The sequence below is a fragment of the Ailuropoda melanoleuca genome, chromosome 10 (assembly GCF_002007445.2).
Source record: "Ailuropoda melanoleuca isolate Jingjing chromosome 10, ASM200744v2, whole genome shotgun sequence".
Classification (NCBI taxonomy): Eukaryota; Metazoa; Chordata; class Mammalia; order Carnivora; family Ursidae; genus Ailuropoda; species Ailuropoda melanoleuca.
In genome coordinates, this window is record NC_048227.1 from 26,695,052 (window position 1) to 26,709,241 (window position 14,190).

At 42.5% G+C, this 14,190-nt stretch overlaps 1 long non-coding RNA gene across 1 annotated transcript; it reads left to right on the top strand.

Moving 5' to 3' along the window:
* Window positions 1–351: 351 nt before the first annotated feature.
* Window positions 352–13,874, top strand: LOC117804168. Its single transcript, XR_004628478.1, has 4 exons — window positions 352–414; window positions 451–769; window positions 4,092–4,251; window positions 12,540–13,874. It is a non-coding gene; the product is annotated as an uncharacterized LOC117804168 (long non-coding RNA).
* The last annotated feature ends 316 nt before the right edge of the window (window positions 13,875–14,190 follow it).

Below are 14,190 nucleotides of genomic sequence, written 5' to 3' on the forward strand. Positions count from 1 at the left end.
CCCGCCGATCGCCTGGTCGCACAGCACCTTGGCCAGCACGGTGCGCGGCGCACGGCCCGGCAGCGCACGCTCCAGCAGGCGCAGCCACACATAGTTGAAGTTGGCGTGGAAGGTCACGGCCACGGTGGCCACGCGCCTTTTTTTTTTTTTTTTTTTTTTTTTGCGCCGGCTCCCTGGGCCACGCCCGCCCGCCGCCCCTGCCCTCCGCGCCGCCTCCGCCACCTGCACCTGTCCTCCCGGATGCTCCAGACCCATTGGGCGCCCCCGCGCACACCCAATCCGCGTGGTCCAATCCCGTAGCCACTAGCCATTGTAGGGCTGAGCACTTGACATGTGGCCGGTCCACGGAATGCATGATCCATTTCCATGAAATGTCCAGAATAGGCCAGTGCATAGCGACAGAAAGTAGGCTAGGTGTTGTCAGGGAGGCGGCGGTGTGGGGGANGCTAGGTGTTGTCAGGGAGGCGGCGGTGTGGGGGATGCGAAGTGACTGCGTGTGCGATTCTTTGAGGGGTGAATTCTATGGTATGTGTATTATATCTCAAAAAAAATAATAGGTTTATATGTTTATATGCAAGGAATTCACCATTCCAACGCACACAATACGCTGTCACATCACTTAGGAGACAAATCCAGAAGTTGAAATGCAGAGCCTTTCGTGAATGGGAAGTGAGGCTGGAGGGACCTACTGCCTTCTCTTCAGTGTGTGACTCATTGAATATTGCCTCGAAAATTCAGGGACCTCAACCACAGCGGACCTCTGCCACAGGTACCATCTCTGACCCCAAGGAACTCAGCCCTCCTTGCTTCTTTCCCTCCTTGTTTTTTCTCCCTTCTCTGATACATCCAAACCTATTCTCATTGTCTCTCTCCTATTTATTTACCCTATTTTATTTCGTTTTAATTTTTTTAAAGATTTATTTCATTTGTTTGAGAGAGCGTGTGCACACGAGCAGAGGGAGGGGCAGAAGGAGAGGGAAAGAATCAGGTGCCCCTCATTTTAATTTGTTTTAATTTTAACTTTTCATTTCAAAATGATTCCAGACTTAGAAAAAAGTTGCAAAAATAGTACAGAGTTCCCATATAGGCATCACCCAAACTTCCCCAAATACTGACATCTTGCATATCTGTAGTACCATGATCAAAACCAGAAAATAATTGCTGATGTAATACTATTACCTAATCTACAGACCTTATGCAAATTATTGCCAGTTGTCCCACTAAAGCCCTTTTTCCAGTCTGGTATCCAACCCCAATGACTTGCATCGCGCTGACTTGTATATCTATCCCTTTAGTCTCCACTCTGGGGGACTGACCAGTTCCGTTGCAGACTTCCTCCACTTGCCCACCTTATTGTCATGGGCTGAATTGTGTCCCTCCCAAAATTCATATGTGGGAGCCCTAACCCCCAGTATCTCAGAATGTGACTGCTTTAGAGATAGGGCCTTTAAAGGGGTAACTGAGTGAAAAATGAGACCCTCAGGATGCGACCCTAGTCCAATCTGACTGGCGTCCTGGTAAGAAGAGGGAATTTGGACACAAAGAGGCACCAGGGCACTGCATGCACAGAAGAAAGATGGTGTGGGGACCCAGTGAGAAGGAAGCCACCTGCAAGCCAAGGAGAGAGGCCTTGAGAGAAACCAGCCCAGCTGACACCTTGACCTTGGACTTCTAGCCTCCTGAACTGGGAGAAAAATTTATTTTTTAACCCGCCTGGTCTGTGGTATTTTGTCTGGCAGACCTAGTCAGGTAATACACCCATTCTCTTCAATTCTTGGGAACCTGCCAATTTCTGTGTTCTTTGCCCCTTTCTAGTTGCTCAAAGTCAGCAGCCAGGCATCCCCCACCCCCACCGCCTCATCCTGTTGTCACATAATCATTTCTGACTCTGACCCCCCCTCCCTCTTAGAAGGACCCTTGTGATTATATTCAGCCCATCTGGATAATCCAGGATAATCTCCATATCTCAAGATCCTTACCTCAAGGGTCATCTACAAAGTCCCTTCTGCCATGTAAAATAACGTATTCGCTGGTTCTGGAGATTCAAGTGTGGATGTCTCTGGAGGGTCATTATTCAGCCTCCTGCACCCCCTTTATCATGTCTTCCTTCTCTGTAACCCTTCTGATCTCTTCCAACAGCAACTGATCCTGTTAGCTGAAATGAAACTGCCCATTTTCTCCATGGGTGTAGATTAGACTATCTGCTTGTCCAGCACTTTTGCATTCATTCCCTCAACAGATCAATATGCTTGAGTGCTATGGTATGCCAGGCACCAAACTATATGCTTGTGGCAAGGATTTATACTCTCCATGCCTTTTTAAAAATCTAATTGCCGCCTGGAGGAAATTATGGCCTTCATTATGAAACAAAGAAAATTTCCCCGATGATTCCTACACCGTCTCCTTGACCAAATTTATTAGAATAATAGAGTAAAATTGGAGACCGGAAGCAGGAAAGTGGGGGTGGGGAGGGTTTGGGTGGCGGCCAGGTGAAATACGGGATGTCCAGTTAACTTTGAAATTTCAGATGACAATGCATCACTTTTTTAGTGTAAGTATGCCCTGTGCAATATTTGGGACAGACTTATGCTAAAAAAATTTTCACTGCTCGTCTGAAATTCAAAGTTGACGGAGCACTCTATTTTTTAAATTTATTTGGCTAAATCTGGCACCCCAAAGGGTGGTGCTGACGATCACTGAGAGCCCACTACATGTGTCTGCTACCCGGAGGCATCCAACGCATTAGCTCATTTACTCCTGCTAGAAACCCAGTGAGGGAGGGGCATTGCCAACAATCTGCAAGGACATATATCCTCCAAAATCTATGGTGATCTTTATCAAGCAGCTCGACATATTTGCTTAATGGGAGTTGAAAGAAAGATAAATACCAGGAAGGCTGAGATAATTTTACATGGGTGGCTATATACTTGTCTCTTCTTAAAAACAATAAAAAAAATATCCGATTATTAAGGACAACCTATTACTCAAGCAAATGCTGAAGGATGCGCATGGCCTTCAAACAAGAGGAGATGCTCTAAGATAAATTAATTCATTACATCGATGCTTCATCGTCTGTGCAAGCTGTGATTCGGAGCCCTCCGGCAATAAGGAAGCAACACATTCTGTGTGACATTAATATCCCTGAACAGTGGGGGATAGCTGGAGAACACGGCGCCGTGTTAAAATGTGAAAGAGGAATTTTGTGAGGAAGGCTTTCAGCAGGGAATAAACACTGATGTAGGAAGTGAGTTTCAATGTACAACTAAGGATCACATTAAAAATACATTAGGATGATTACAATGAAGCTTATTGGAACAGTGATTATTTCATTTTATTTAAATGAATCGGGGCTTCATAAGAACCACCCTGTGGGCCACGGTGTCTAAAATCTTCTATCTCCTCTTGAAATGTCTACTGACAAACGGAAGGCTTCTATGTTTAAAAGGCTGCAAGACAGGTGTGTTTTCCAAAGAGCAGAGGAAGCAACCAGTTAAGGCTACCCCTCAAAAATAAAAGAAGTGGGGTGCCAGGTGGCTCAGTCAGTTAAGCATCTGCCTTCAGCTCATGTCGTGATCCTGGGGTCCCGGAATGGAGCCCCTTGTTGGGTTCCCTGCTCAGCAGGGAGTCTGCTTCTCCCTCTCCCTCGGCTTCTCCCACTGCTCATGCTCTCTCTCCCTCTCTCAAATAAATAAATAAAATCTTTTTTTTTTTTAAAAAGGTCACTGAAGTTCCTCAAATCCTTTCAAGATCACCTCTAAGACATCACTCGTTTCTGGGTATAGGGAGAGAGTGGGAAACCATCTTCCTCTTTGCCACCTGAAATGAGGCTCAAGGCAAGTGGACAGGGAAAGTATGGGAACCTCCCTCTTTCCTTCGGCCACCCACCGCTTCATTCCAGAACACTTTCTCTGGAATTTCTCCAGCAGGGATCCAAATGGAAGGGGGTGCGTTGACTTGAAGCTGGGTGTGCCCAGCAGGAACCGGGTCTTCACTTAGTGTGGCTACAGTTGAGTTAAAAGAGCTATACTTTATGCAAATTATACTACCCGACTTACTACTACTCCCACCCCACCCCTTATTGGCACTTTCAGGGACCAGAGGTCAACAGCCACAGTCAGGAAGCGGTGGTCCACCTTGTGATGGATCAAGAGGGTCAACAGTAGCCCAGCCCTACGTCAGAGTGCCTGCGTCATTCATGTCACTTCATCTCATTTTGCAGGAATTTTATCACCTCATGTCATCACCAGAAGGGTGAGTACCGGACAGTAAGATATTTTGAGAGACCACATTCATGTAACATTTATTATAGATTATAGTTAGATTGTTCTAATTTATCATTAGTTATTGTTGTGAACCTTGCTGTGCCTGATTTATAAATAAAGCTTTATCATAGGTATATATGTGTAGGAAAAAACATAGCATATGTGTTTTCAATACTATGCGAGGGTTCCGGCATCCACTGGACGGTCTTGGAATGCATTCCCCTGGGTGTAATGGGTGGGAGGGACTGCTGTATGACTTTCTTTTTAAAAGTTACTTTTGGGACAACTGGGTGGCTGAGTTGGTTAAGGGTCTGCCTTTGGCTCAGGTCATGGTCCTAGGGTCCTGGGATCAAGCCCCAAGTCCAGCTCCCTGCTCACTGGGGAGTCCACTTCTCCTTCTACCCCTCCCCCTGCTCATGCTCTCTCTCTCTCTCAAATAAATACATAAAATATTTTTTTAAGTTATTTTTATTTGGATAGGCAAATGGGATTGAAATTACGGAGGTAAGAGTAAAGGCCACCACCACTGCTTACTCTCTGTCTGAACATGCCCTGGGAGACATAGGACAGATGCTCCAGTTGGAAAAGGTCGGAAGGGAGGTTAAAGGGAAGAGGCCGAAACCTGTTTCCCACCAGAACCTCAGTTTCTCCTTTTAGCAGAAACAATGTTAAGCAATTCTGTCATGAAATCATTACAGCTCAGCTCTAATGTGGAAAAACCATGCCTAAAAATGCTGTCTCTACGACCTGGGCAACTCTCATACCCTTGACGTTGACGCAAATTAAGTGAAAGGTGCTTGGATCAATACGATGGGTTTTAGAACATTTCCATGTTGGCCAGAGCTGAAACAAAACACTGACGCTAAAACTGCACCTGTGTTTTGCTCTTGGTCAGAAGTTTGGATCACTTCCTCATCCTTCCATCCTGCCCCCAATCGAATACTAAAACATGGCATGGATTTCCTCCACAGGGATGGTGGACTTCAGATTCCAACCTACAACTTGGCATTTTGAAATGGTGCCATTTGGAAGAAATATATGAAATAGAGTGTTTCTCTGGCTCAGAAACTCTGTTTTCACCAGCTTTATTTTAAGTAACTCTTCTGCCCACAGTTGGTGTGGGATAATAGAGCAATTAAATTTATTTCATTAATTTCCCATTGTTAGGTTTTGGGAAAAAGAAATAGCTTTGCAAGTTAAGTCCTCCTAAAATGCATTTAAAAGGGAGGAAATTTAAAAATCTGAAATTATGGAAAACCCAACATTAGAGGTAGCTTTAAAGATAGTGCCTATTCAAAATGCAAATGAATTTAAGAATTTCCACATAAAAGGTGGATTAATTATGGAGGCTTTTCTTCTCCAATTATGCTTTTCTTGAACCTCTGAAACTCGAGTTACTATAGGAAATGTATGACTCCACTAATATGTGAAAGAAATAACTAATTAGTAGGATACCGATCCAGGGAGGAGTTTAGTACTCTCTCCGTCTGATCCCATAGGAGAGAGAAATCACATCGTAATTAGAAAGGAAAAGCCAGGGGACCTGGGTGGCTCCGTTGACTAAGTGTCTGCCTTTGGCTCAGGTCATGATCTCAGGGTCCTGGGATGGAGCCCCGTGTTGGTCTCCTTGCTCAGCAGGGAGTCTGCCTCTCCCGCTCCCCTGCTGCTGTCCCTTTTTGTGCTTTCTCTGTCAAATAAATAAATAAAAATCTTAAAAAAAAAAAAAAAGAACGGGGAAAGCGTAATACAGTCGATTCTTATTGTTCAAAGTAGTTATATTCTATAAAGTTGCTATGAACACTTAAATTAGCAACTGTTGAACCATGACTTTTCCAGGGCGAGGGTACCTTGGAGGCTCTGGTCCCAGCATTTTCATCAGCTGATCGACCCATACCCCTTGCTTTGTGTTTCTGTTGAAAACGGAATAAAATAATTTATTCACATTGAGCTCTCAGCCTACGACATTATAACTCATGTCTGAATAAAGCTTATCTACAGGTGCTTTCTACTGAGGGCACAAGACAGCCTTCCTGCGCTCAGCACTTAGCACCATGCTTAAGGGCCATTTTCAACAGCGAATACACTCATGGCACAAAAATGTGGAAAACGTGGTCCTACGTAGACTGTGAAAGGGACACTTGTTTACAGTGTGAGAGCTGCACCATGAAGGCACAGTGTCGCCTGGATCCGCGACAGACTGCGGCCGGGAACACGCACGCCAATCGACTTAACTGTGTTGCTGCCGCGCGCATGCGCATGCCTTCAAATGACGGCAAACGCGTCAGGAGTATAGATTTGGGGTCCCAAGTAAACTCTTCCAAGTAGTTTTGAGTTTGCAAATATGGAATCCACAGATAATGAGGATGGACTCTACGCAGAATTGTTAATGGAGAATTGGAATAATGAGGGTTTGGATAATAAGAGAAGTCTAAAGAGTCTAGAAAGAGCAGGTGTACGGGACAGCCCTTTCGCCAGGACTGAGATAAAACGCACAAGGACCTTTCAGCCCCACGCCCAACCCCCTGCCTCCAGGGAAGGGAAAGGGGTTGGAGCCTGAGTTCAATCGCCGATGACCAATGATTTAATCAACCATGCCTGTGTGATGAAACCTCCATAAAAAACCAAAAAGCATGGGTTCAGAGAGCTTCATGGGTGGTGAACATGTGGAGATTTGGAGAGAGTGGAGCTCTCAACACGGAAATTCCACATCCTTGCTCCATACCTTGCCCTATCCATCTCTTCCATCTTGCCTTACATCCTTTTCTAACAAGCTCTAGTAAGTAAGCTGTTTTCCTGAGTTCTGTGAGCCCCTCTAGCGAATTAATTGGACCCTAGGAGGAGTGTTTTGGAACATCCAATGTATAGCTAGTGAGCTAGAATCACAGGTGACAACCTGGACTTGCAATGGGTATCTGAAGTGGGACTGAACATTTGAGGGATCGGACATGTTCTCTGGGTAGACAGTGTCAGAATGGGGTTAAATTGTAGGACACTCAGAAAACGGCTTGGTGAGTGGAAAACCCACACATCTGGCGTCAGAAATGAAGTAGTGTTGTAATAGAGAATTGAGAGTAGAGGAGATAACACTGTAGTTTTCTTTACATTTAAGTCCAGCTGCAGGAGCTGGGCACTGGAGACGTCTCCAGGAAGAACCTGGAAACAAAACCCTTTCTTCCTGCAATGTCTCCCTTGCGCCCTCTACTGACAAAACTTAACATCGCACCAGCTGGTGGAGGGAAAGTATTTGCAGGGCCCAGATCCATCGTTACCCAGCAGGCAAACATAGTGGATTTGGAGCCGGTAGATGATAAATTGCCAAAATGCATTCTGCTCAGTATCACTGAAACCTATAAAAGGTTTAATAACAATTTGAAATTCTATCGGTAATGAATAAGAGTATTTATTTTCTTCCACTTTAACAGTGGATATTATTTTTTTTCAGATTTTATTTATTTACTTGAGAGAGAGAGAGAGAGCAAGCACAAGTGGGGGAGGGGCAGAGGGAGAAGCAGACTCCCCACTGAGCAGGGAGCCCGACCTGGGGCCTGATTGTAGGACAATGAGATCATGACCCGAGCCGAAGGCAGACGCTTCAGTGACTGAACCACCCAGGTGCCCCTAACAGTTGATATTATTATAAAAAAACAAAAACAAAACTTTGTTACTTTGATAAGCAAAAATACTATCTCACTTAAATGTGCATTTTTGATCAGTAGTACTGTTGATTTTCTGTGTGTTTATTGACCATTTGCACATTTTTTTACTTTTTAATTACCATAGGTTAATGTTTTTATTCATTATCCTTTGGAACACAAAGTTTCAGAGAAGGCTGAATTATTTCATAAAACATAGATAAATCTGAAACAAATGGGGTAGAATTTATCTTTTTACGCTATGTTATCTTTTTACCATGNACTATCTCACTTAAATGTGCATTTTTGATCAGTAGTACTGTTGATTTTCTGTGTGTTTATTGACCATTTGCACATTTTTTTACTTTTTAATTACCATAGGTTAATGTTTTTATTCATTATCCTTTGGAACACAAAGTTTCAGAGAAGGCTGAATTATTTCATAAAACATAGATAAATCTGAAACAAATGGGGTAGAATTTATCTTTTTACGCTATGTTATCTTTTTACCATATCAGCTAAAATATTCAGTATCATCTAAAGTTTTACTTTAGGGAAGAAAGAGTCTCAAACATTAGTTGAAATGTAGCTTAAAATGTCAGTTAAAAAGTTTCTTTCACATGGCTGCATCAATCTTAACACATCTGCTTCAGATTTTCTAAGACCTCATGCCCAACCCTGCTCCTGTGATATTTGGATGATGATAGGTCTGTGAATGGCGAGAACTGCTCAAACATCAGAGAAAGGTCCTTCAAGTAATAGAAAAATCAATGGTAATGCCTTCCTCAAGGTCTCGAAAATGAATGATAAATTGTCCTTGGTAGTGGTTGGTTTGGTTCATTTTCTTTTATTTCCAGCGAATTATCAGTGAACAAATATTCTCCATGTTTTGGAGCAGAGATTTCAAATTTACAGCCCAAGGGATGGATTCATTCATAATTTACTCTCTATTCTCTTATCCAGCTCTATTTTCCCGATGGCACTTACAACCACTTAATATTATAGAATTATTTGTTATCTGTCCATTCCAATGGAATGTAAGTAAGATCCACAAATGCAGAGTCTCTCCCAATCATTGTATCCCTGATTCCTAGAACACAGCCTGGCATATAGTGGACTCTCAGAAAGTATGTGTTGAATTAATGCATTCAATAAATTAATTCAATAAATAAATCAATGCATTCCCTGAACTCTCACCATATCTCAGACACTGGGCTATGGAGACTTGGGATGTAAAATTGCTTGTTTGGCTCATTACAACCAGTTGGAAACACTGGAAATGCCTGGAAATTAAATCTGCATGTTGTGTCAGTGTGTAGATTCATTATCCATCCATCTGCTCATTCTGCAACCATTTTTAGAGTCTACCTGCTAGTTACTGGGGACAAAATAATATTATGGACAGACTCTGTCTCTGCAGAAATAGCATTTATAGTCTGTCAAGGGAGACAGACATTAAGCAGACAGTTACAGTTGTGCTAAGTTCACAGCAGAAGAAGTGCGGTGCCTATATGAACACTTACGACATTTCCCTGATAAAATGATACTTAAACTTCTATCAAGGAGGTTAGAACATTAACAAGGGAAAGGAAGGAAAGAATAAACCAGTTAAAGAAAACCATTTCTCTAGAAGGAGCTTGCGGTATTAGAGGCACAAGGGAGGGCACTGGGGTGGCTCAGTTGGTTAAGCGTCTGACTTCAGCTCAGGTTATGATCCCAGAGTCCAGAGATTGAGTCCCACATCGGGCTTCCTGCTCAGAGGGGAATCTGCTTCTCCTCCCTTTGCCCCTACCCCTAATCCTTCTCTCTCTGTTTCGCTCACTCTCTCAAATAAATAAAATCTTTAAAAAAGAAGAAGAAAAAGGAAGTAATGAGAGCTAAGCTCCAAGGAGGTAGGAGGCCACCATATTGGTGGGCCATGTGAAGGATGCACGCTTCCCTCCTTGAACAGCCCAAGGCTTCTAAGCACAGGGTCCGATTTCTCTGTTTAACAGACTATTCTGGTGACTGTGTTCAGAATGGTTTAGCTACAGAGATTGCTTAGGTATGGCATGGTCAGGGTGTGCAGATGGAGATGTGGACAGCCGTGAGAGATATTTAAGAGGTATCTGGGTTGGGGGGCGCCTGGGTGGCACAGCGGTTAAGCGTCTGCCTTTGGCTCAGGGCATGATCCCGGCATTATGGGATCGAGCCCCACATCAGGCTCCTCTGCTATGAGCCTGCTTCTTCCTCTCCCACTCCCCCTGCTTGTGTTCCCTCTCTTGCTGGCTGTCTCTATCTCTGTCAAATAAATAAATAAAATCTTAAAAAAAAAAAAAGAAGTATCTGGGTTGGAAGAGGTTGGGAAAGAGAAACATGTGTGAAAGACACCCATTTCCTGGCTTGAACCACTGGGCGGGTGATGGTGCCTTTCCTGGAACGGAGAATGTTGAGGAGCCCCTCATTGTGTGTGGGCAGAAGAGGATGAGTTCTATGCCCATCTATGAATGTGCATAACTGGATCACAAGTTTCAGAAACATGGTGACCCTTACGACATGTGATACACTCTGATATTTTCTTAGCAACTTTACTGAAGTATGTTTTTCCATATAATAAAATATATTCGTATTATATGTACAGTTCAATGAGTTGTGACAAATGCACATACCTCTGTCTACCACCACAATTAAAATTAAAATTTCTATCACCTGCCAAAATCACGCATGTGCAGTTAATTCCCCTGCATCCCTGGCCCCAGGCTTTCTGTCTTTACAGGTGAGTTTGCGCTGTGTAGAATTTCATGTCATTGGAATTACACAGTGTATGTGTTCATTTATATTTGGCTTCTTTCACTCAGCATGATGTTTCTGAAGTTCGTCTGTGAAGGGAGCCCGCAAACTATGGCCTCTAGGCCAAATCTGGCCTGCTATTTTTATAAAAGACCAAGGGCTTAAAAAAAAAAATCCAAGAGCTAAGAATGGCTCTATATTTTCAAATGGTTGGAGAGGGGGAAACAGAAGAAGAATATTTCATGTTGTGAAAATTGTATGGAATTCAAAATCCAGTGTCCATAAATAAAGTTTTATTGGGACATAGCACTGACTCATTTGTTTACATATTGTCTATGACTACTTTCATGCTCTACAGAGTTGTGACAGACTGAATGGTCCCCAAAGCCTAAAAATATTTACCATTTGCCACCCAGACCTTTACAGAAATGCTGACTTTCATGGTGTTTTATGTGTCAGTAGTTTGTTCCTTTTTTATGGCTGGTGTCGTATGGATAGGCAACGAATACTTTTCTTTTTGCCTGTTGACAGACATTTGGATTGTTTCCTAATCATCCTGACTCCCTATAATGTGCCATGATGTTTTCTATTCCAATTCAGTTTTTCAAAATTGCTAGTCATGACCCAAATTGATTTCACAACTCGTCAACGAGTTGACTGTCAGTTTGAAAACAACACTGGTATAGATGTTAAGGGAAAGAGCAGAGGACACAGGTAGGGGGAGTAAAAGTGTTACGGCTGAGTGCTGAGGACATCCAACAATTAGATGTTGGATAGAGGGGACGCCTGGGTGGCTCAGTTGGTTAAGCGTCTGCCTTCAGCTCATGTCATGAGCCCAGGGTCCTGGGATCGAGACCTGCCTTGGGCTCTCTGCTCAGTGGGAGCCTGCTTTTCCCTCTCCCTTCCGCTCCCCCTGCTTGTGCTCTCGCTCTCTCTGCCAAATAAATAAATAAAATCTTTAAGGAAAAAAAAAACCTTTAAATGTTGGATAGAGGACAAAGGATAGAGAAGAGGCAGGCAGCACTACGAGAGAATTTGATCTTGGGAAGCAAGAGGAGTCTTGATTTCAAAAAGGAGGCAATTATCTGGACCTAATGCAGCGGAGACATCGTGTCAAACGGATGGGGATGATTTTAGTGAGGTTTGGGTGGAGTGAAGCCACTGAAGCCAGACTGAAATGAGTTGGTGGTGCACATGTGAGGGAACTCGAGACCATCGGTGTAACAGGAGGAGCACGTGGATGATCCCCACAGGGCGTTTTCGTTTTTTGATGTAAAAACCACAAGAATGCTTGAAGAACGCTAAAAGGTGAGTATAACCTGACTTTTCAGATCAGTAAACGAAAACAGCACGAAGTAAAGCAACTGGCCCGAGTCCAGTTGCTTTTCTGTTTGAAGAGCCCAGATTTATTTGGTCTAGAGTTTGAGTTCGTACAGTGTGTTCTTCTATGAACCAGGGGAAAGCTGGCCCCTGTGTAATCCAATATTTATACCTTTGCTTTATAAGTCTGCCGTTGAAAGAATACTTTTATAATCTTTTGTAGGCTTCTTGGGAGGAAAACGTGATAATTCATTATCTGAGATTTGTGAATAATAAGAAATTTATCTACTTTTATATTGGGGGGGCTCTGGTCCATACAAGGTGTTTATGGAGAAAAATCACTAAGCATGCTAAATATCAACATTAGGATCTTCTCATAAGAGGTGGAAACCCCACACTGATGGACATTCTACAAAGTACTTGTGCTGTACTCCTGTCTGTTGTGAGATACTTAAAGACTAAAGAACTATTTGAGAGCACACTGTTCCAGACTTTCTTTTTTCTTTTATGTTTTTTTTTTAATTTTTAAAAAAGATTTTATTTATTTATTTGACAGAGCACAAGCAGGGGGAGCGGCAGGGGGAGAGGGAGAAGCAGGGAGCCGGATGCGATGCGGGGCTCCAACCCAGGACCTGGGATCATGACCTGAGCCGAAGACAGACGCTTAACCAACCGAGCCACTCAGGCGCCCCTATTCCAGACTTTCTACTAAGGACTTTACTGAGAAAATTGTCAAAATATGAATAGAGTAATATCATTAAATGATTTAGAGATGAAAGGATATCATCTGCAACCAACTAGGAAATGATTCAGAGAAAAATATGTGTATATTCGGATTTATGTATTCACTAGAGAGAACATAATATGCGGTGACATGTTAACATTTGGGGAATTTGGGTGAAAAATTTAAGAGAATTCTTTGTACTCTTCTTGCAACTTTCCTACAAGTTTAAAATTATGTCAAACAACAACGAAAAGGTGATAAGAAATTATATCTTGGCAAACTTCCTTGGATATAAAAATATCAGTGGCATAAGAAAATTCACAGCTTTTCTCATTTAGGTCCGAATTAACAAAGAATGTTAGCACCTGCTAACAACACAAAAAGAGAAAACCAGGTACCGCTTGCCTCTTGATGAAGAGAATAACAGCTGTCTCTGAATAGGTCTGCAGAACTTCAGACCTGAACCTGATTAAGCCTTAGACCCAACTAGCAATTTGCAGCAAAAACAGAGAACAGAGGCAAATCCAGACTAAGGAAAATTCTAGAACAGTACCTCATGTCTTCAACAAATCAAATGTAAAGGGGAAAAAAGATATAGGAAAACCTATAGATTAAAAGTGACTATATATGTGTATATATATATAAAACACTATATATAAAAACTATATTAAGAAACTACGTATATTTATAGATATATTTTATAGTGTTTATGGATGCACATTTGGGTGATAAAACTGCCAAGAAATTGTAAGGACATGATTGCTGTAAAGGTCAGAAAGTGGTTATTTTTTCTTGGGGTGGGGGGAACTGGGATTGTTTCAGGCAGGGGCTCCTGGAGGCCTTATAGGGTATCTGACAAGGTTCCCCTCGTGGAGGGGATGGTGATTATAGGGTGTTAGGGACAATTCATTTCTTTTAAGTTGTTTCCTATATTTTAACAATAAAACCTGTTTTTGTTTTTGTTTTGTTTTTTTTAACTATGTTCATGTACTTGGCGAAACTAACAAAGCAAGGTCTCAGCGTTGCCACCTCAAGTTGCCTTTAGGAATTGCACACTTCTCTCTGAAATTGCCCGGTAAGGTTTAAAATAAGTCAAGCAGAGAAAGACAATTATCATATGATTTCTCTCATCTATGGAACATAACAACTAGGAAGATCGGTAGGGAAAGAAAGGGTTAAAGAAAGGGGGGTAATCAAAAGGGGGAATGAAGCATGAGAGACTATGGACTCTGAGAAACAAACTGAGGGCTTCAGAGGGGAGTGGGGTGGGGGAATGGGACAGACTGGTGATGGGCAGTAAGGAGGGCACGTATTGCATGGTGCACTGGGTGTTATACGCAATTAATGAATCATCGAACTTTACATCAGAAACCAGGGATGTACTGTATGGTGACTAACATAATATGATAAAAAAAAACATTAAAAAAAAGAAATCTATTTTTCACAGGTAATTTACTTTTCTTAATTCATAAGAGAAATTCAT